Genomic DNA, 18,508 nt, shown 5'->3' with positions numbered 1-18,508 from the left:
CGGCGCTAGCTATTTTGGTGCCCTAGGCATAAATGCTTTGTGGTGCCCCCCCCCCCCCCCCCCCATCCACCAATACAAGACAAAACATTCAGGGATTATACGTGAAATATTGTTTTGAACCATGGTACAAACATTTTCTAAATTAATTATAGTATTATGCAGGACCATATTTAAAACACAGATACATGAAAACTTTAATATTATACCTTTATAGACATGGACTGATAGGGCACTATATAAACATTCTGGACATAATGTGGAAACAATGAATATGAAAGGGGAAATCTACATAGCTTTAAGATTTTTTTTTCTTTCTTCTAATTAGTTTCACCAGTAGATGTCGCTCTTGGCCTCTGAACCTCTCGAAAATGACTACGGCTTCTTACTAATGGAAAATTTTCGGTATCAACATAGTCGTTGCATAAAACCACTACCGGTATGTCTCGTAACATTCTATTTAATTTTCATTGTGCAATGAATTTGCAAGTCACATCATTTCCAACACAGCGTTTTGGAGTGTTTTTTTGTTTGGTTGTGCACACTAATAAACCGATCATAACTCGATTCCTGGAGTCACCAGATTATTCAAGTGGTCATGTAAAGAGCATGATCCATTATCCTTTATCTGATAAACAAACAACAAAAAAAAAAAAATCATTTCATGAATTTGTAAAACCCGGCCGGACGCTACGGAGAGGACGTGAAAAGTGGACTTGTCCGGGCAAAAGAGAATGTTTGGTCACCCTACCTTATGGTACATTTTGAATTCAACCATAAGCGGAGTTCAAGGGGGGCCCAGGGGGGCCAGCCCCCCCCCCCCCCCCGGTGGCCGAAAAGTGTCAATGCATGTAATTGACTTTCCTACATATATATAAAAGTTGTAAAGCAATAAAGCAAACAACAAAAAATACATGAACCAAAAAAAAAAAATTATAATGGGTCAAAATTATTTTTCCAACAGATCATGTGACTAGCACCTTAGACGGTCATTTGCGTTGCATATTATTTAAAAAAATAATAAAAGTAAAAATAGGGGAGGGCAATTTTATTTTTCAAATTATTTTCTTTGTCTGAAAATATTTTTTTGATTGAAGCAACTTTTTGGGGGATTGAATGATTTAGACACAAATGCCCTACCCATGATATGGCCTAAACACAAAAAGGATTGCTAAAATCAAAGAAAATTTTTAAAATTTAGTGTTCAAATGCAAATATTTGAGTCCCAAATATTTTTTCGCGTTCAAAAATGTTTTTTCTATGATTGCAATTTTTCTTGAAGTGGTTTTTTCGTTTGAAATATTTTTTGTTTGAAGCAACTTATTAAATAATATATATATAAATATTTTTTTTAAAAAAAATTAAAGAAAATTGGCTTTCAAATGCATTTTTAAAAAAAAGATTCAAATTCATTTTTGCATTCCAACACATTTTTTTAATCGAATTATGAAGATACAAATCTACCTCCATATGGCTCTGCCCAGGGGATACAATTTTTGACTGGGGTAACTACATTGGCACGACACCGGCGGGCGTACCATATTCAATTTATGACAATGCGAAAAGTATAGCTGTCCTAAGCAGCCTGATTTTGAATTCACCTCAAGAATGATGGGGTGCGGTGGAGGGGGCAATGCACATTTTAAACTTACTTTTATAAATATTCTTGTAAGTTAATTTTATTGCTGACACTGCGTTTTAGGGTCATCAACTTGTTGGGCCCCCTGGCCCAACAAGTTAAACTCCGCCTATGCAGGGTCCCCCCTGGATTGATAAATCTAAATTCAAGACTTTTAAGACCTTTTTTAATGCCATTTCGACTGAAAATTAATACTTTTCTCGCACCCATTATTTAGATAATATTGAATCATATTAAAAAAATAAAGCCCTGAACATCAAATTTAACCTCAATTACTAAGTGTGTTTGACAAAAGAATGCACATTTACTGAAGAACAATTAAAACACATTTAAATATAAGGTCTTTCAGATTTTTTTTCCCAGGATAAAATGGATTTTACACTATTTTTGTAAAGCAACTTCAGAAATTACATTTGTAATACAACAGGTTTCCCTTTTAAGAGGACCTAGTCAAGGTGGTAGGTTGGTGATTGTCAAGTTGGTCACCTTGACTGTAAAGTGCTTGGGAAAATCTTGCAATTGGCTGTGAAAGTTTAAAAAACATCCACTAAATAGCAGTAGTTTACCATTAATTACCACAAAATAAAAAAGCTACACATGACCATTTCCCTTGGTAATTGTTTTTTTCTAATCACATTACAAGAAGTATACAAAACACATATTAATCCTTTGTTAGCTATTGAAGACATTTCTTTTAATCAGATAGAGAAAATCCATACTCTTATTTAATCAAGAAAAACATTTAAATATACCAGGAGGTGTTTTACTATCACCTACATTATAATTTGCCTATCACCATGCCATGTTATTCAGATCAACGTTACCCCGCACTCGTTCCAATAATAGTGTCAACATTGTTGTGTATCTGAGGGTGATGATGGTGTTGTGCCGAAAAATGGTCGCCAATCCAATACCTCACATGCTGGTCCAACTGTTTGGACTTGGTTGTCTTGTTGAGGCTTTCGTCGAACATAACAACTAAGGCATCTGAGCAGTTCCTTACGTTGGCACACAATACTGTGCGATTGCCTGCTGTTGTGATATTGATGCTAATGATGCTAACAGCGCGCACGCACGAGGTGCATTATGATTTGTAGTGCAGTGCATCGTAAAAATTCTACGCGTCATCTTCGAAAAAAAAAACAAAAAAAAACTTCGTCACGGATATAATTTAGGTTGCACTGAGATGTTCTTCAAAATTAAAACCACGGTGAAAAAATTCCAGACTTACGACAGCTAATTTGATACTTTTAATACCTTTAATAATGGAAAACTCAATTCAATGCTTTTTTAATACTTTTAATAACCCGCGGGTACCCTGCTATGATTTCAACGTATGCAACAGGTTTCATCAAACACCTTCAAAAGTTGAGAAATACTCCTAAAACATAAGAAATGGAAAACCTATTAGCAGTTTGCTTCTATGCCTCCCAAAACCTTTCTCCCCCACCTCTATTTACACTTTTTTGGGCCGGTTTCCATTCAGCTGGAGCAACCAAAACATTAAGAGGCCGCTCTTACCATTCGTCATGCATTACTGTGTTGACCCACATTTGGCAACCAGGAAGTTGTAAAAAAAAAAAAAAAAGTCAGCATAGGAACCGACACCAATACAGCTTCTTGTTATGCTTAGAGGATTAAAGTACTGTCCCCCCCTCCCCTACTCAACCCTCCCTCTTTCTCCTCAGATGAAAATAAAAGGTTTATAAAGTCAGGGTCAGACGGGCTAATCGGCTGTCTTACAGGCAGCGTGTGACTTTGTTTTGCAGCGTTCAAAAAAAGTGCCACCAAAATGCACAGTGTCAACAAATGTCATTGAGCATCAAAGCACGTGTTAAAGATTACAAGCTGTCCCCTCCTCTCTCTCGCTCCCTCGCTCGCTCGCTCTTTCGCTCCCTCGCGGTGCCTCCAGCTTCTTGCTGTTGTCGACTATTGGAGCTACCAGCTGACCTACTTTCTCCCTCGCTCCCAGCGCGAGTGCGACTCGCCTCGCCTCGCCTCGCCTCACCGCTGTTTACAAGGCCAGCTCGCGAGGATCCGACCGACGCGCTTTTTCTATCGGAAATTCCTTTCGCACGTCGGGGTCGCCGCAAGCGCGCTCATCGGCCGGCGTTTTTTTCCCTCTTCCTCTCCCTATTAATGTCCCTTATTAACTCGTTATGCAATCGAACGCATGCGAGAAGACTGCGCACTCTTTTACTTTGCTGGGGATTAAAAGACCAGGAGCGAATTGGCGATGATTGTTTTCTTCCGGATGTCCTTTCTTTGAAAGGTATGTGGATTTTTTATTAGTATTTTAATCGGGAATATTCAGCGCGATCTGTCAAATTCAAGTGGAAGCGGCTGTGCTTCCAAGACTTGAAGTTAATCATTTCTTACAGGAAACACCCTCCGTTTTGTTAAGATATGTGCTTAGTTTTGATTGACACTACCATATGTTTATTTACGTACGGGGGACGTCATCGCACATATAGAACAGTGCACTCTAATAGTGTTTCCCACCAGGGAAGAGACAGAAAAATGAGAAAACCAGAGCTTAAATAAATATCCGTTTCTCTGATATTATACAGTGGGGCAAATAAGTATTTAGTCAACCACCAAGTGCAAGTTCTCCTACTTGAAAAGATTACAGAGGCCTGTAATTGTCAACATGGGTAAACCTTAACCATGAGAGAAAGAATGTGGGAAAAACAAACAGAAAATCACATTGTGTGATTTTTAAAGAATTTATTTCCAAATTAGAGTGGAAAATAAGTATTTGGTCACCTCCAAACAAGCAAGATTTCTGGCTGTCAAAGAGGTCTAACGAGGCTCCACTCGTTACCTGTATTAATGGCACCTGTTTTAACTCATTATCGATATAAAATACACCTGTCCACAACCTCAGTCAGTCACATTCCAAACTCCACTATGGCCAAGACCAAAGAGCTGTCGAAGGACAACAGAGACAAAATTGTAGAGCTGCACCAGGCTGGGAAGACTGAATCTGCAATAGGTAAAACGCTTGGTGTAAAGAAATCAACTGTGGGAGCAATTATTCGAAAATGGAAGACATACAAGACCACTGATCATCTCCCTCGATCTGGGGCTCCATGCAAGATCTCACCCCGTGGCGTCAAAATGATAACAAGAACCTGAGAGCAAAAATCCCAGAACCACACGGGGGGACCTAATGAATGACCTACAGAGAGCTGGGACCACAGTAACAAAGACTACTAGTAGTCTCGTGTTTGGAGGAGAAAGAATACTGTATTGCATCCGAAGAACACATACCCACTGTGAAGCATGGGGGTGGAAACATCATGCTTTGGGGTTGTTTGTCTGCAAAGGGACCAGGACAACTGATCTGTGTAAAGGAAAAAATGAATGGGGCCATGTATCGAGAGATTTTGCGTGAACATCTCCTTCCATCAGCAAGGGCATTGAAGACGAGACGTGGCTGGGTCTTTCAGCATGACAATGATCCCAAACAGGGCAACAAAGGAGTGGCTTCGTAAGAAGCCTTTCAAGGTCCTGGAGTGGCCTAGCCAGTCTCCAGATCTTAGCCCAATAGAAGATCTGTGGAAGGAGTTGAAAGTCCGTGTTGCCCAACGACAGCCCCAAATCATCACTGCTCTAGAGGAGATCTGCATGGAGGAATGATCCAAAATACCAGCAACAGTGTGTGAAAAGCTTGTGAAAAGTAACGTTTGGCCTCTGTTATTGCCAACAAAGGATACATAACAAAAGTATTGAGATGAACTTTTGGTATTGACCAAATATTTATTTTCCACTCTCATTTGGAAATGAATTCTTTAAAAATCAAACAATGTGATTTTCAGGGTTTTTTTTCCCACATTCTGCCTCTCATGGTTGAGCTTTACACATGTTGACAATTACAGGCCTCTCTAATCTTTTTAAGTGGGAGAATTTGCACAATTGGTGGTTGACTAAATTTGCCCCACTGTATTAGGGTTGGTCATTAAAATGGAAACACCTTAAAAAATCAACAAAAAGTAGGGCAGTCAAAATTATCGCGTTAACGGGCGGTAATTAGTTTTTTAAAATTAATCACGTTAAAATATTTGACGCAATTAACCCACATGCCCCGCTCAAACAGATTAAAATGACAGTACAGTTTAATGTTCGCTTGTTATTTGTTTTTTGGTGTTTGGCGCCCTCTGCTGGCGCTTGAGTCCAACTGATTTTATGTGTTACACCATGAGTGAGCATGGTGTAATTATTGCCATCAACAATGGCGAGCTTCTGGTTTATTTTTTGATTGAAATTTTTACAAATTTTAATGAAACGAAAACATTCAGAGGGGTTTTAATATAAAATTTCTATAACTTGTACTAACATTTATCTTTTAAGAACTGCAAGTCTTTCGATCCATGGATCGCTTTAAGAGAATGTTAATAATGTTAATGCCATCTTGTTGATTTATTGTTATAGTAAACAAATACAGTACTCATGGACAGTATGTTGAATGTATATATCCGTCTTGTGTCTTATCTTTCCATTCCAACAATAATTTATAGAAAAATATGGCATATTTTATAGATGGTTTGAATTGCGATTAATTCATTTTTAAACTGTAATTAACTCGATTAAAAATTTTAATCGTTTGACAGCCCTAACAAAAAGTAATTTAATATGGTGTAGGTCCCCTTTTTGTGGCAATTACAGCCTCAATTTTCCGAGGTATTTATTCATACAACTTGTGGATTGTTTCCAAAGGAATTTTAAGCCATTCTTCAGTTAGAATACACTCTAACCTTTTTCGAGACGATGGCGGTGGAAATCGACGTCCTAATTGAATCTCTAAAACTGACCATAAATGCTCAATATCGTTGAGGTCAGGGGATTGTATACAAAATGCTCAACTTCATGCCATTCTTAAACATTTATGTTCAATGATTTTGATGCCAAAATGTTAGGTGTTTCCATTATTTTGTCCAACCCTTGTATCTTGTAGCTGGCCAAAGTCAGACTGGCTTATCTGGCCAACTCTACATTAAAATGGTGCAAATAGCCTGCATGAGTTTGCACCTATCGCCGTTCACAAAACAGAATAATTGTTTTTTTTTTTTTTAAATTAAACAAGCACACATTTCTCATCGAGTTAACTACATTTTAAAACCACCGTTATTATTTTGCGTTTTGTGTGCCATGAGATTTTTCCAAAATAAACCGTGCGCCTTGGCTCAAGACAACAATGCAACGTGTGTAAGGATTGGTTCAGACCGCAGGTTTAATGCACAAATCCGATTTTTTCATGTTTGTCCGACTCGAGTCAGGCCCTTCAGACTTGATGGTCTGGACGGGATAAGTTGCATAGAAGAGGACCATTTCAAAGCCGATCTGGGTCACTTCCGTATGTGGTTTCAAACCGATCTGGGCCACATTTTTCCAGACTTTGGCGGCGGTCTGAACTGTCAAGTCTACCAACTCGGAATTCATTCAGCAATTACAATAGCAAAGAGCGATAGTTGTGCATTAGCGTTAGCGCCTAGCTTGAACTCGGCCTTTACGCAGGAGGCGGGCTTGACCACAGTCATAAAAAAATAAAATGAAGAACGGGATAAGTCTGATAATGCTCGGTTTTCTTTCTGTGCACCAAATAAGAAATATTTCAGTACTGCCTACATGGCCGAGACGGGGCAAACTGACGCGCACACGTAAGGCTTATTATGTGTGTGCATGCGTTCTATCAATCCATATAAATTTTAAATATAGGACAAAACCGGGATAGGAGAATTTATTGACTTGCTCCTTGTCCCCTCAGCCAAATTGCAACTTTGAGTTAAAAATACAGAGATTACAAAGTAAACACTACAAACCGTCTTTAAATAAAGGACTACTTACGTTTGATCATGGATTGGCATGTCATTGTCATTGATTGGCAGCGGTCATTGTTCAGCTGCTTCCCCGGCGAGCTCCCCTGTCCGTAGTAGCGAGGAACTAGCTGTAAATTGTTCTCCGCTGGGCGGTTTGCCGATTGGCGAAGACAATCGACAACCCGGTCGTCATGTGAAACGATCCGGGCTAGTTATGTGGGATTTTCCGCTTTGAAGACTTTGAAACATCACTCGAATCGAGGGAAGCGAATCGACTCGAATCGAAGCCGGGGAAGGGAAATGACATAAGCCCGATTTAGGTGGCATAAAATATCGTTCGGGAGGTGCGACAGTAAAGGTGAAGTCGACAGTTTTGACCATTATGGAGTAATTTTGCTATGTCGTCTTGAATAAATGGATTTTTATTAAGGCTGTCTAACGATTAAAATTTTTAATTGAGTTAATCACGGCTTAAAAATTAATTAATCGTAATTAATCACAATTCAAACCATCTATAAAATATGCGATATTTTTCTGTAAATTCTTGTTGGAATGGAAAGATAAGACACAAGACGGATATATACATTCAACATACTGTACATAAGGACTGTATTTGTTTATTATAACAATAAATCAACAAGATGGCATTAACATTATTCACATTCTGTTAAAGCGATCCATGGATAGAAAGACTTGTAGTTCTTAAAAGATAGTACAAGTTATGGAAATTTTAAATTAAAACCCCTCTTAATGTTTTCGTTTGAATAAAATTTATAACATTTTCAAACAAAAAATAAACTAGTAGCTCGCCATTGTTGATGTCAATAATTACACAATGCTCATGGATGGTGCTGAAACCCATAAAGTCAGTCGCACCCAAGCGCCAGTAGAGGGCGACAAAACCCAAAAAAAAACAAGCAAAAAATTGACATGACACTTTCATTTTAATCTGTTTGAGTGGGCGACAAAACACAAAAAAACAAGTAAAAAATTGACATGACACTTTCATTTTAATCTGTTTGAGTGGGGCATGTGCGTTAATTGCGTCAAATATTTTAACGTGACTAATTTTAAAAAATTAATTACCGCCCGTTAACGCGATAATTTTGACAGCCCTAATTTTTATTATTTCGTATTCCATTTAACACAAGACTCTTATTTATCATGTCCATGCCATTTATTTAGCTATTGGGGAAAAAAACTGCAGCTATCGAATGTTTTAGTAATTGAGTAATCGACTGAAAATTCTATCGATTAATCGGATAAAACAAATATATTTTTAGGTGAAGAGCAATTATAAATATACATGAGAAAACAAGACATTTCATCTAATCTTGAACCATTTTCAGTCAATCAATGTCTTTATTTTCGATGTATATTGTTGAAAACAGCCAACAATTGCATCTCAGATGTAGCTAGAATTAAAAAAAAAAAAAAAAAAGACTAATTTACTGCTTTTACTCAAAAAACTTTTAGATCTTATTAAAAAAAAAAAAAAAAAAAAACATATATATATATATATATATATCATCTTACCTAAAAATGCTGTTACGCTGGATAACACACATTATCTTAAAAGTTAGGATTTTTTTCCCACGTGTTTCAATTGAATTTCTATTTGTGTCAAGCCATTTTTAAGTTCTAGTTAAGTTAGTCTAAACTGTAAGTCCTGATAGGATTTTGAGTTTTTGCAGTGTTCAAAATAAATGTATGATACAGGCTGTATTGGAGCACATTAGGGACCAGTGCTACTTGGTGTTTTATCCAGCAATGACTACTGAGCTAAAATTGATAGTTAGCATTATTAAGTTTTTATTTTACACCCTCATCACTTCACAATGCTATGTTATGTTAAAGCCTGTATGTAAGAAACGTTAGCCAAGCATCGAAAGTGGTCATAATTAATAGAAACCTAGCCCTCCGCAGGGCTAACGTTACGTGAGCTAATAGTGACAGTAACGTTAATCTTATTTATTAGCGTTTAGCGCTCTTTATTAGCGCTTAGCGCTCTACTGCTTTAAGATGGCGGCTGTTTACTAACGCCGCCCAGATGCGACCGAGTCTGTCATTTTGCATCTAGTTCAACGTACATGTGATCTCTATGAGACGCATCAGACGCTACCTCCTACCAACGTAGCATCGTGCGGGCTAGTATTTAGCAACGTCGGTGTCGTTTGTAGCGGCTGTCGGCTGCAGTAAGTTTTTTTTCCCCGTTCTTCCTCTCCGCACGTGATATCAGCGCGTTGTCCCGCATTAAAAGTAGTCCGAGCAAAACGTGATGCTTAGAGCTGTCAAAATAAACGATTACTCAAGGTGAATAAAATTACTTGGATCAGTTTTTAAACTCGAGTTACTGGAGTTGCTCGAGTATTCGTTTCAGCTCTAAAAAAAAATAATATCCTGTAAAAATATTGGAGTAGAGACACTGAAACAATGACATTTTGCGGCTCTCTTCATCACGTTTTCCCCGTTCTGAATAATTCCCCCTCAACGGGCTGACTGGTCCTTCTCAAGCCATTTATTTAGCTATTGTGGAAAATACTTGGATAAAAAGAATATCCGGTAAAAATATTGGAGTAGAGAGACTGAAACAATGACATTTTGCAGCTCCCTTCGTCGCGTTTTCCTCGTTGTGAATAATTCCCCCTCAATGAGCTGAATAGTAAAACCGATGAGCCCACTCTCCCGCTGACGTCATCCACCTGTTGGGGACGCTAGAGGCCTATAATGGTAGGCGTGGCTAACCGGCAGATTAAAAGACTAATTTCTCGTCATTTTCGCTTTGCTAAATTGTTTTATATAGTCGAATCATCTCAAAATTTGATTCTAATTCACATAATAATCGTATTTAAGACTTTTTTTTTCTCTCGTGTCATACGCACTTTAAGACCTGTGGTATGAACCTCGCCTTAGTGTACCTAATATTTTGGTCTGGGGAGTGTGTAAGCAGACATGAAGTGCCCTGGTTATCAGGTTGATATAACCCGTTCCGCCCCCACCGCCGTCTTCCCACCTGATGACATGCATGGCAAAGCACAGAGGTGATATTAGTCACTGTGACGCACCCCGCCAGGAAAAAAAACAGGATGATGAATGGCTGTGAGGAGAAAGGGAAGAAAAAAAAGATCACAGAATTGTCAGATGGACTTGTGTTGGGTTTATGTTACCCAATCTGTTCTGTCTTCAATGGCTGGGCTTAACACAGGTTGCTCTACAGGAGATGATTCCGACCCATCAATAACATCATTTATTGATTGTATGTTCTGTACTTTATGTTTGGCGTCGCGGGTGTCGCTCGGTGCAATCTTTGGCCATCCCAGTGTAACCTAATCCGTAATGCTTCCTGCTCCCTTTGGAAGGTATTACACGCAGTACAAGTCACAACCTATAGCATTAGACACTTCATTAGGTACACCCGCAGGGGTGTCCATTGTACACCCGTAGATTTGATTGGCTGCAGGGGGTCCAATCCGGACCGCGGGCTTGTTCTTCCCTGACAGGCACATTGTAGCTCATTCATGTTTTACGTACCAAATCACATGCTTTTATTTTGACACTGAATTGTGTAATCGAGTGCACGCACAACTGCACTTGGCTCACTTTCATGTCCGCGGTTACATTCATTCATTTGCCCCCTCTCTGTCAAAATGGTACTGTTAATAAAAGCCAATGACTTAACAAGGAAGCAGGGGTCGCGTTAACCGAATATTTTCCGTCGTTGACCAGTTTTTTAAAACGGTGACGTAAAAAACTGAAGTCCGTCCGTCATTTTGACAGGTTGCAATTCACACCCCAGACCACAGGGTGGCGAGTGAGCATATTAATTAGCTATTGTCTCTCTTAATGCCTGACGTCGTTGGCTATTCTATCAGAATATAGACCCTACCCACGTGACGTCACAACTCCGCCCTCCTGACTGGTGCCGCCCAATTGTCCGTCAACACATCGTGTTTACCTGTTACGGCTACGTACATTCCTTCTATTTACGGCGTGTTTTTCTGCTCCTTAACATTAATAATCAAAATGGTGAAGGCGTGTGTGGCTGTTGGTTGCACTAACAGAGAAGATGGAAGGAGAGACTTGAAGTTTTACCGTATTCCGAGGGATCCAAAGAGGAGAGCGAAATGGACGGCTGCAATTCGACGTGAAAACTGGGCACCAAAAATCACCACAGACTATGTAGTAGTCATTTTATATCTGGTAAGATGCATTTAATATATATTTAGAGGGTTTTGGGCTGACAACCACAATTAAGATCATTGCTAGGCTAATCGCCGACAACATACACGTATGTATGTAGTGAGAGTGCTATCGCTAAACCATATAAACATTCAAAGCCCTAGCTCCATTGACAAATGACATGAAATACATTAGACTTGACAGTGGATGTTAGCAAGAACAAAAGATTTTGAATTGAAAATTTCGTAACTCACCTTTCCAAGCACAAGATAGATTCCTGCCGAATTTTCGTGGACGAGGACCTGTTTCACCCAACCAGCAACGAAGTATTTGTAAGCCTCCAAGCTCTTAAAGTTTTTCAAACTTTCGTGAGAATAGGCTGATTTTGTGTGGACAAGATAGTTGTAAATATCAGGGTAGCTAGCAGATGTCAGGCAAATACGGCGAAGACAGCGGGTCGAAAAACATCGATTTAGGCATCAAATATGGATCTGGCGAATGGATAAACTGAAGCTTTTCCACATAACGCCTTTTATGCAACGCATCAAGTGAGTTTACGGCATCCGAAAGCACCAGGTCTTCCACGAAATGCATTATAAATTGCTCGATCAATTGAGACCATTGATAATACAGACACAAAATGACGGATAAGGGGGCGGAACCATACAGCGAGCACGTGATTTTTTGACGTCGGTGGGTAGGGTCTATTGTAGCGTCACCGGGGTCTGGCGGCGGCACCGTGATTGACACATCAACGCGAGGTTCTTATTGGTGCACCCGGTGTGCCAGCGCGTCATCCAATTGGTGGACTAGATTGCCGCCTGTGTATAGACCCCAATCACATGACGTCACAACTGCGCCCCCCTGAATGGAGCCGCCATATTGTGTGTCAGCTCGTCGTGTTTACACATTACCGCTACGTACATGCCTCCTATTACGGCGTGTTTTTCTGCTCGTTAACATTAATAATCAAAATGGTGAAGGCGTGTGTGGCGGTTGGTTGCAGTAACAGAGAAGATAGACGGAGAGACTTGAAGTTCTACCGTATTCTGAGAGACCCGAAGAGGAGAGCGAGATGGACTGCTGTAATTCGACAAGAAATCTGGGCACCAAACGATCACCACAGATTATGTAGTAGTCATTTTATATCTGGTAAGATGCATTTAAAATATATTTAGAAGATTTTGGGCTGACAACCACAATTAAGATCATTGTGTGACGTTGGTGATTGGGGTCTATATAGTTGCCTCTTTTTCTTTGGGGGCGGAGTTGTTGTTTTGTTGGTGTTGTTGGCGGTAAGCAGGGTAAAAAGAGGGAGAAAAATACCACGACTTCCGTGTCTAATCTTTCGCCGCCAAGCAAGCGTTACAATATTAACTAGGCCTGCAAGCAGGACTGAACGGGCCCTCGCAATCTAGCGCAACTCGGACGTCACGCAACTCGGACTGTGTGCAGGTCAGGGTGGTGGGAGATCCTCCTCTCTAATCATCTCATTAGAACCTAACATGCTCGAAAGTCGCCTATTTACATTCCCACACCCAAGAGATAAAAACCCCTATTGGAGAGAGTACTACAAAAAAGGAGCCACTACTGAGCTGTGCAGCCAAGCCCTTATTCAAAACCAAAATTAATCTTCTAACTGGGCCAATTCGACCAAGTGTGCCAACTATTGTGGCTCTATAAGCTCCCTGAGTCTCTGAAAAAAAAATTTTCCTTTAAATGGCGAACAAAGGGTCGTCACGGCAACAGACAGAGACACGTGGACATGGGCCGTAAAAAAGTATTTTAATAGGTCTTGAAACTACAATGACCAACATGAAAAGAACTGGACATGTTTTGGAAAAACGAGTGACTTTCTATCGCCACTAGTTGGCGCTGTAGGGTTGATGCAAGTGACCCCTACAAGGCCCTTCAGGGTATGACTCTCAACAAGCACGGGAAGTTTGGCGCAGATATCTTGTATATCTGCCGAGTTATGACTGTTCAAAGTTTTTGGAGAGAAAAATTGTTGACAGTCATTTTCACTTTACTGTTTGGACCCCTCCGCTTCAACAAAACTTCAATTTTTGTCATCAGGCACCTGAAGACAGGTCTTAAGGTTTCCCTTATGCAGGTTTGAGGTAGATTGATTTTTTCCCTTTAGAGGAGGAGTGTGTCCCGTAAAAAAGGGCATTTCCTGTTCCCACTAGGAGGCGCCAGGCACAAATGGTAAATTTTCTATCCAGTCCTGCTCAGGCTGGTATACCTCACACACATGGCAGATTTAAAATAGATTGAACATTGTATGAGGGAGTTATCAGTCATTTTCCGAATTCGGTGTTTTGGCGAAAAAATGGAAGAATTTGGCGCCCCGCCCAGGTCAGGCCCGTGAATGAAAACACACCATTTTTATAACTTAAGATTTCATATGCCTCATGAACAGTCTCACCAATTTTGAGAATGATCAAACTAATTCCCTAGGTGCCAAGGTGTAAAATGTGCACACTGTAAATCGATAAAAAGTTCACATTCAATCCAAAATACCCGATTTCCTGTAGGATTTGGAATGTGTGTGCAAGAGACTTTTTGGAGCAGTTTTGCACAAAGTTTTGACTCTCCAAATTTCATCACTCTATGTTTGAAAAACCTAAATGGAGAGGCCTTTTTGAAAATTTCAAGGGGGCGCCACTGAGCCATTTTGTTAAATTGTTTCGTAACGTTGCAAGATTATCGAACGTTATCCAAAGCCGCATGTATGTGCAAATTTTGGTGAGTTTTTATGCATATTCAAGCCTCCAAATGTAAACTCTTACTGTGAACCCATGAAAATTTCACATTCGATCCAAAATACCCGATTTCCTGTTGGATTTGGAATATGGGTGCAAGAGACTTTTTGGAGCAGTTTTGCATAAGGTATCTACTCCCCAAATTTCCTTGCTCTATGTTGAAAAAACCCAATAGGAAAGGCCTTTTTTAAAACTTCTTTCTGTCGCCACTAGTTGGCACTGTAGAGTTGATGCAAATGACCCCTACAAGAACCTTCAGGGTATGACTCTCAACAAACACGGAAAGTTTGGCGCAGATATGTTGCATATCTGCCGAGTTATGACTGTTCAAAATTTTTGGCGAGACAAATTGTTGACGGTCATTTTCACTTCCAGTTTGGACCTCTCCGCTTCAACGAAACCTCAATATTTTTCATCAGGGACCTGAACACATGTCTTGAGGCTCCCCTGAAACAGGTTTGAGGTCAATAGATTTTTTTCCCTTGGAGGAGCAGCCTGTCTCGTAAAGAAGGCCATTTCCTGTTCCCACTAGGGGGCGCCAGGCCTAATGGGTAATATTTCAATGCAGTCGTGTTCAGGCTGGGATATCTCATATACATGCTAGAAATGAAAAAGATTGAACGTTGTATCACGGAGTTTTTAATCATTTTCTGAATTTGGTATTTTGCCCAAAAATGGCCGACTTTGGGACCACGCCCAGGTCAGACCCTTGAGTGAAAACTCACCATTTTGAAAACTTAAGATCTCATATGTCTCCTGAATAGTCTGACCAATTTTGAAGACGATCCAACTATTTTCTTCAGCGACAAGGTCTCAAATGTAAATCGATAAAATTTCACATTTGATCCAAAATTTCCGGCTTCCTGTTGGGTTTGGAATATGGGTGCAAGAGACTTTTTGGAGCAGTTTTGCACAATGTATCGACTCGCCAAATTTCATCGTTCTACGTTGAAAAAACCAAATAGGAAAGGCCTTTTTGAAAATTTCAAGGGGGCGCCACTGAGCCATTTTGTTAAATTTTTTTGTAGATTATCAAAATTTACGCAAAGTTGCATGTATGTGCAAATTTTGGTGAGTTTTCGTGCATGTTCAGGCCTCCAAATGTAAACTCCAACTGTGAACCGATAAAAATTTCACATTTGATCCAAAATATCCGATTTCCTGTTGGATTTGGAATATGGGTGCAAGAGGCTTTTTTGAACAGTTAGGCATAAGGTATCTACTCCCCAAATTTCATTGCTCTACGTTGAAAACCTGAGAGGAGAGGCCTTTTTGAAAATTTTAAGGGTCAAGGGGGCGCCACTGAGCCATTTTTTGACATTTTTTCAAAACGACACAAGATTATCGAAATTTACGCAAAGCCGCACGTATGTGCAAATTTTGGTGACTTTTCGTGCATGTTCAGGCCTCCAAATTGGCCATTTTCATTTGCCCTGAAAAAAGAAGAATAATAATAATAATAATAATAATAATAATAATAATAATAATAATAATAATAATCCTTTGCAAAACAATAGGGCCTTCGCACGTCTAGTGCTCGGGCCCTAATTAAAAATGAATGAAAAGTATATACTATTGATTATGTTATCATTATCATTTTAAAAATTTAAGTGACGGGTAAAAATAGATTATGACCGGATTTTTATGACCCTGTCAGTCAAAATGACAGACAACGAAGATGTCTAGCGCAACCTCTGCAAGGAAGTGACCTAAAAATGCCTCAAAACCAAATAGGAAGATACACCTAATCAAGAAGTACTGTACTTTTCGGACACGAAAACGGCATTTTTTCATAGATAAGCCACACCGGGCTATAAGCCGCAGCTGCTGTCACTGTATTATGGGATATTTACACCAAAAGATATTATCCGGTAACACCTAGGGTTAGACCGCCGCATAATAAGACCAAATGAATCAATATCATTGCTTCAAGAAGCTTCATTTGGCCATCAATGCTCCCTTGGGGTAGACAGTCAACCTCTGCTTTCACCTGCTGTCCACATTGTTGGCGTCCAACATGCTTCCTAGCATGCATTGCAGCCCTACAGATGTAAATAACAATCAAAATTTATCATGTGTGCTAATTGTTTCTTCAGTTACTGTTCCAGTTGTTTCATTAATTGCTCATTATGGTATTTAGTAACGTTTTATTTGACAGTGGCACCCTAAGACTGTCATAAGACCAAATGAACCACCATGAAGCTTTGAACCAATGGGCTTCATTTGGCGATCACTGCTCCCTTGGGGTAGACAGTCAACCTCTGCTGCCACCTGCTGTCAACACTGTTGTTGTCCGACATGCTTCCTAGCATGCACTGCAGTGCTGCAGATGTAAACAACAATCAAAATTCATGTTCTGTGTAAAGTATTTCTTCAGTTACACTTCCAGTTGTTAAAGTTCTAGTTAAAGTATTTGGTAACACTTTATTTGACAGTAGCATCAAAAGACTGTCATAAGACCAAATGAACATTTATGAAGCTTTGAACCAATTGGCTGCGAAGCTTAATTTTTTCAAGAAGCTTCATTTGGCCATCACTGCTCCCAGTCAACTTCTACTGCCACCTGCTGTCAACACTGTTGTCGTCCTATATGCCTCCTAGCATGCATTGTGACGCTGCAGATGTAAATAACAATCAAAATTCTTGTTCTGTGCTAATTATTTCTTCAGTTACTGTTTCAGTTGTTTCATTTATTGCTAATTATGGTATTTAGTAACATTTTATTTGACAGTGGCACCATAAGACTGCCATAAGACCAAATGAACCACTGTGAAGCTTTGAACAAATTGGCTGCAAAGCTTCATTGCTCCAAGAAGCTTCATTGGGCCATCACTGCTCCCTTGGGGTAGACAGTCAACCTCTGCTGCCACCTGCTATCAACACTGTTGTCGCCCAACATGCCTCCTAGCATGCATCGCAGCGCTACAGATGTACATAACAATCAAAATTAAGGTTCTGTGCTAATTATTTCTTCAGTTACCCTTCCAGTTGTTTCATTAATTGCTAGTTATGCTATTTGGTAACACTTTATTTGACAGTGGCGCCATAAAACATTCATAAGAGCATCATAATTATGACATAACACTGCCACGAGTGTTAATGAATGCTTATGTCAGATGTTATTTTGACGGTGTTATGTCAGTCTTAAGACGCCGCTGTCAAATAAAGTGTTACCGATTAACACAAATAAATCAACATTTAACATTTATGCCGTAGGATTCAAAATAGTCCGAAAATTACGGTAACCTGGAAATGCCCTAAAAAACAACAGGAAAAAATCCAAATTGACAAGAAGTTACCCGTAACTATCTTAAAATGACCTGGAAGTCACACAAAATGAACTCATTGCCTGACGTTGACAACGATAGATGTCCAATTTACTTATGCTGGAAGGACTGGCTGCGAATGATCATCTTCTAGGGTCATTGACGTACGGTCATTCGCCCCTCCCATTCAAAATGGATTGGATGTCGAGCGCCGTCAATGGCAGCCAGCGAGTCGGCTTATATAGCCAAAAATCGGCCAACATGAGATCTAATTGCCATAAATGTGGCCCTCGAACAAAAATGAGTTTTACACCCTTGATCTAATGAGTGTTCATAAAATTACTGTACACTTTCACATTTAAATATATGTAATGTGGAAAATTCATATTGATTTGGACTGGGAGGCGTGGCATTTTTTTTTTAATTGACACAGATGGAAAGGTATTTAATTACAAAACACCTTCAAGTACCTCTGCCAAAGAAGTTATGTATTCATAATTATCATCACATTACAGTACATGCTCATAAAAACAAGAACATCATGTTTGTTTTTGTTTTTTGGTATGTCACTCAACATTTTATACATTTTAGTGCGTTGAGAAAAGTTGCCATATGAATGTTACAGTGTATAACTATAGAACTGTAGCATTGTGCCCCCCACCCCCCAAAAAAAATGCAGATATTTGACAACATACAGTGGTATGAAAAAGTATCTGAACCTTTTGGAATTTCTCACATCTATGCATAAAATTACCATTAAATATGATCTGATCTTTGTCAAAATCACACAGAGAAAAAGCTGTCTGGTTTTACTAAAACCACTTGAACATTTATAGGTTTTCA

At 39.5% G+C, this 18,508-nt stretch overlaps 1 protein-coding gene across 3 annotated transcripts in view; it reads left to right on the top strand.

The window, feature by feature from the left end:
* The window catches only part of npas2 (neuronal PAS domain protein 2), a 120,428-nt gene that overhangs the window by 48,447 nt on the left and 53,473 nt on the right, over nt 1–18,508 (top strand). The window contains exon 1 of one of the 3 annotated variants that reach the window (XM_057821836.1): nt 2,750–3,908. The exons of the other annotated variants lie outside the window; for them this stretch is intronic. The gene's annotated coding sequence lies outside the window, so the exon portion shown is untranslated. Of the gene's footprint in view, nt 1–2,749; nt 3,909–18,508 lie in introns of those variants that run through there. 3 annotated transcript variants of the gene reach the window in all.

This window comes from Corythoichthys intestinalis, chromosome 18 (assembly GCF_030265065.1).
Source record: "Corythoichthys intestinalis isolate RoL2023-P3 chromosome 18, ASM3026506v1, whole genome shotgun sequence".
Classification (NCBI taxonomy): Eukaryota; Metazoa; Chordata; class Actinopteri; order Syngnathiformes; family Syngnathidae; genus Corythoichthys; species Corythoichthys intestinalis.
This window is presented reverse-complemented; position numbering and strand designations above follow the sequence as displayed.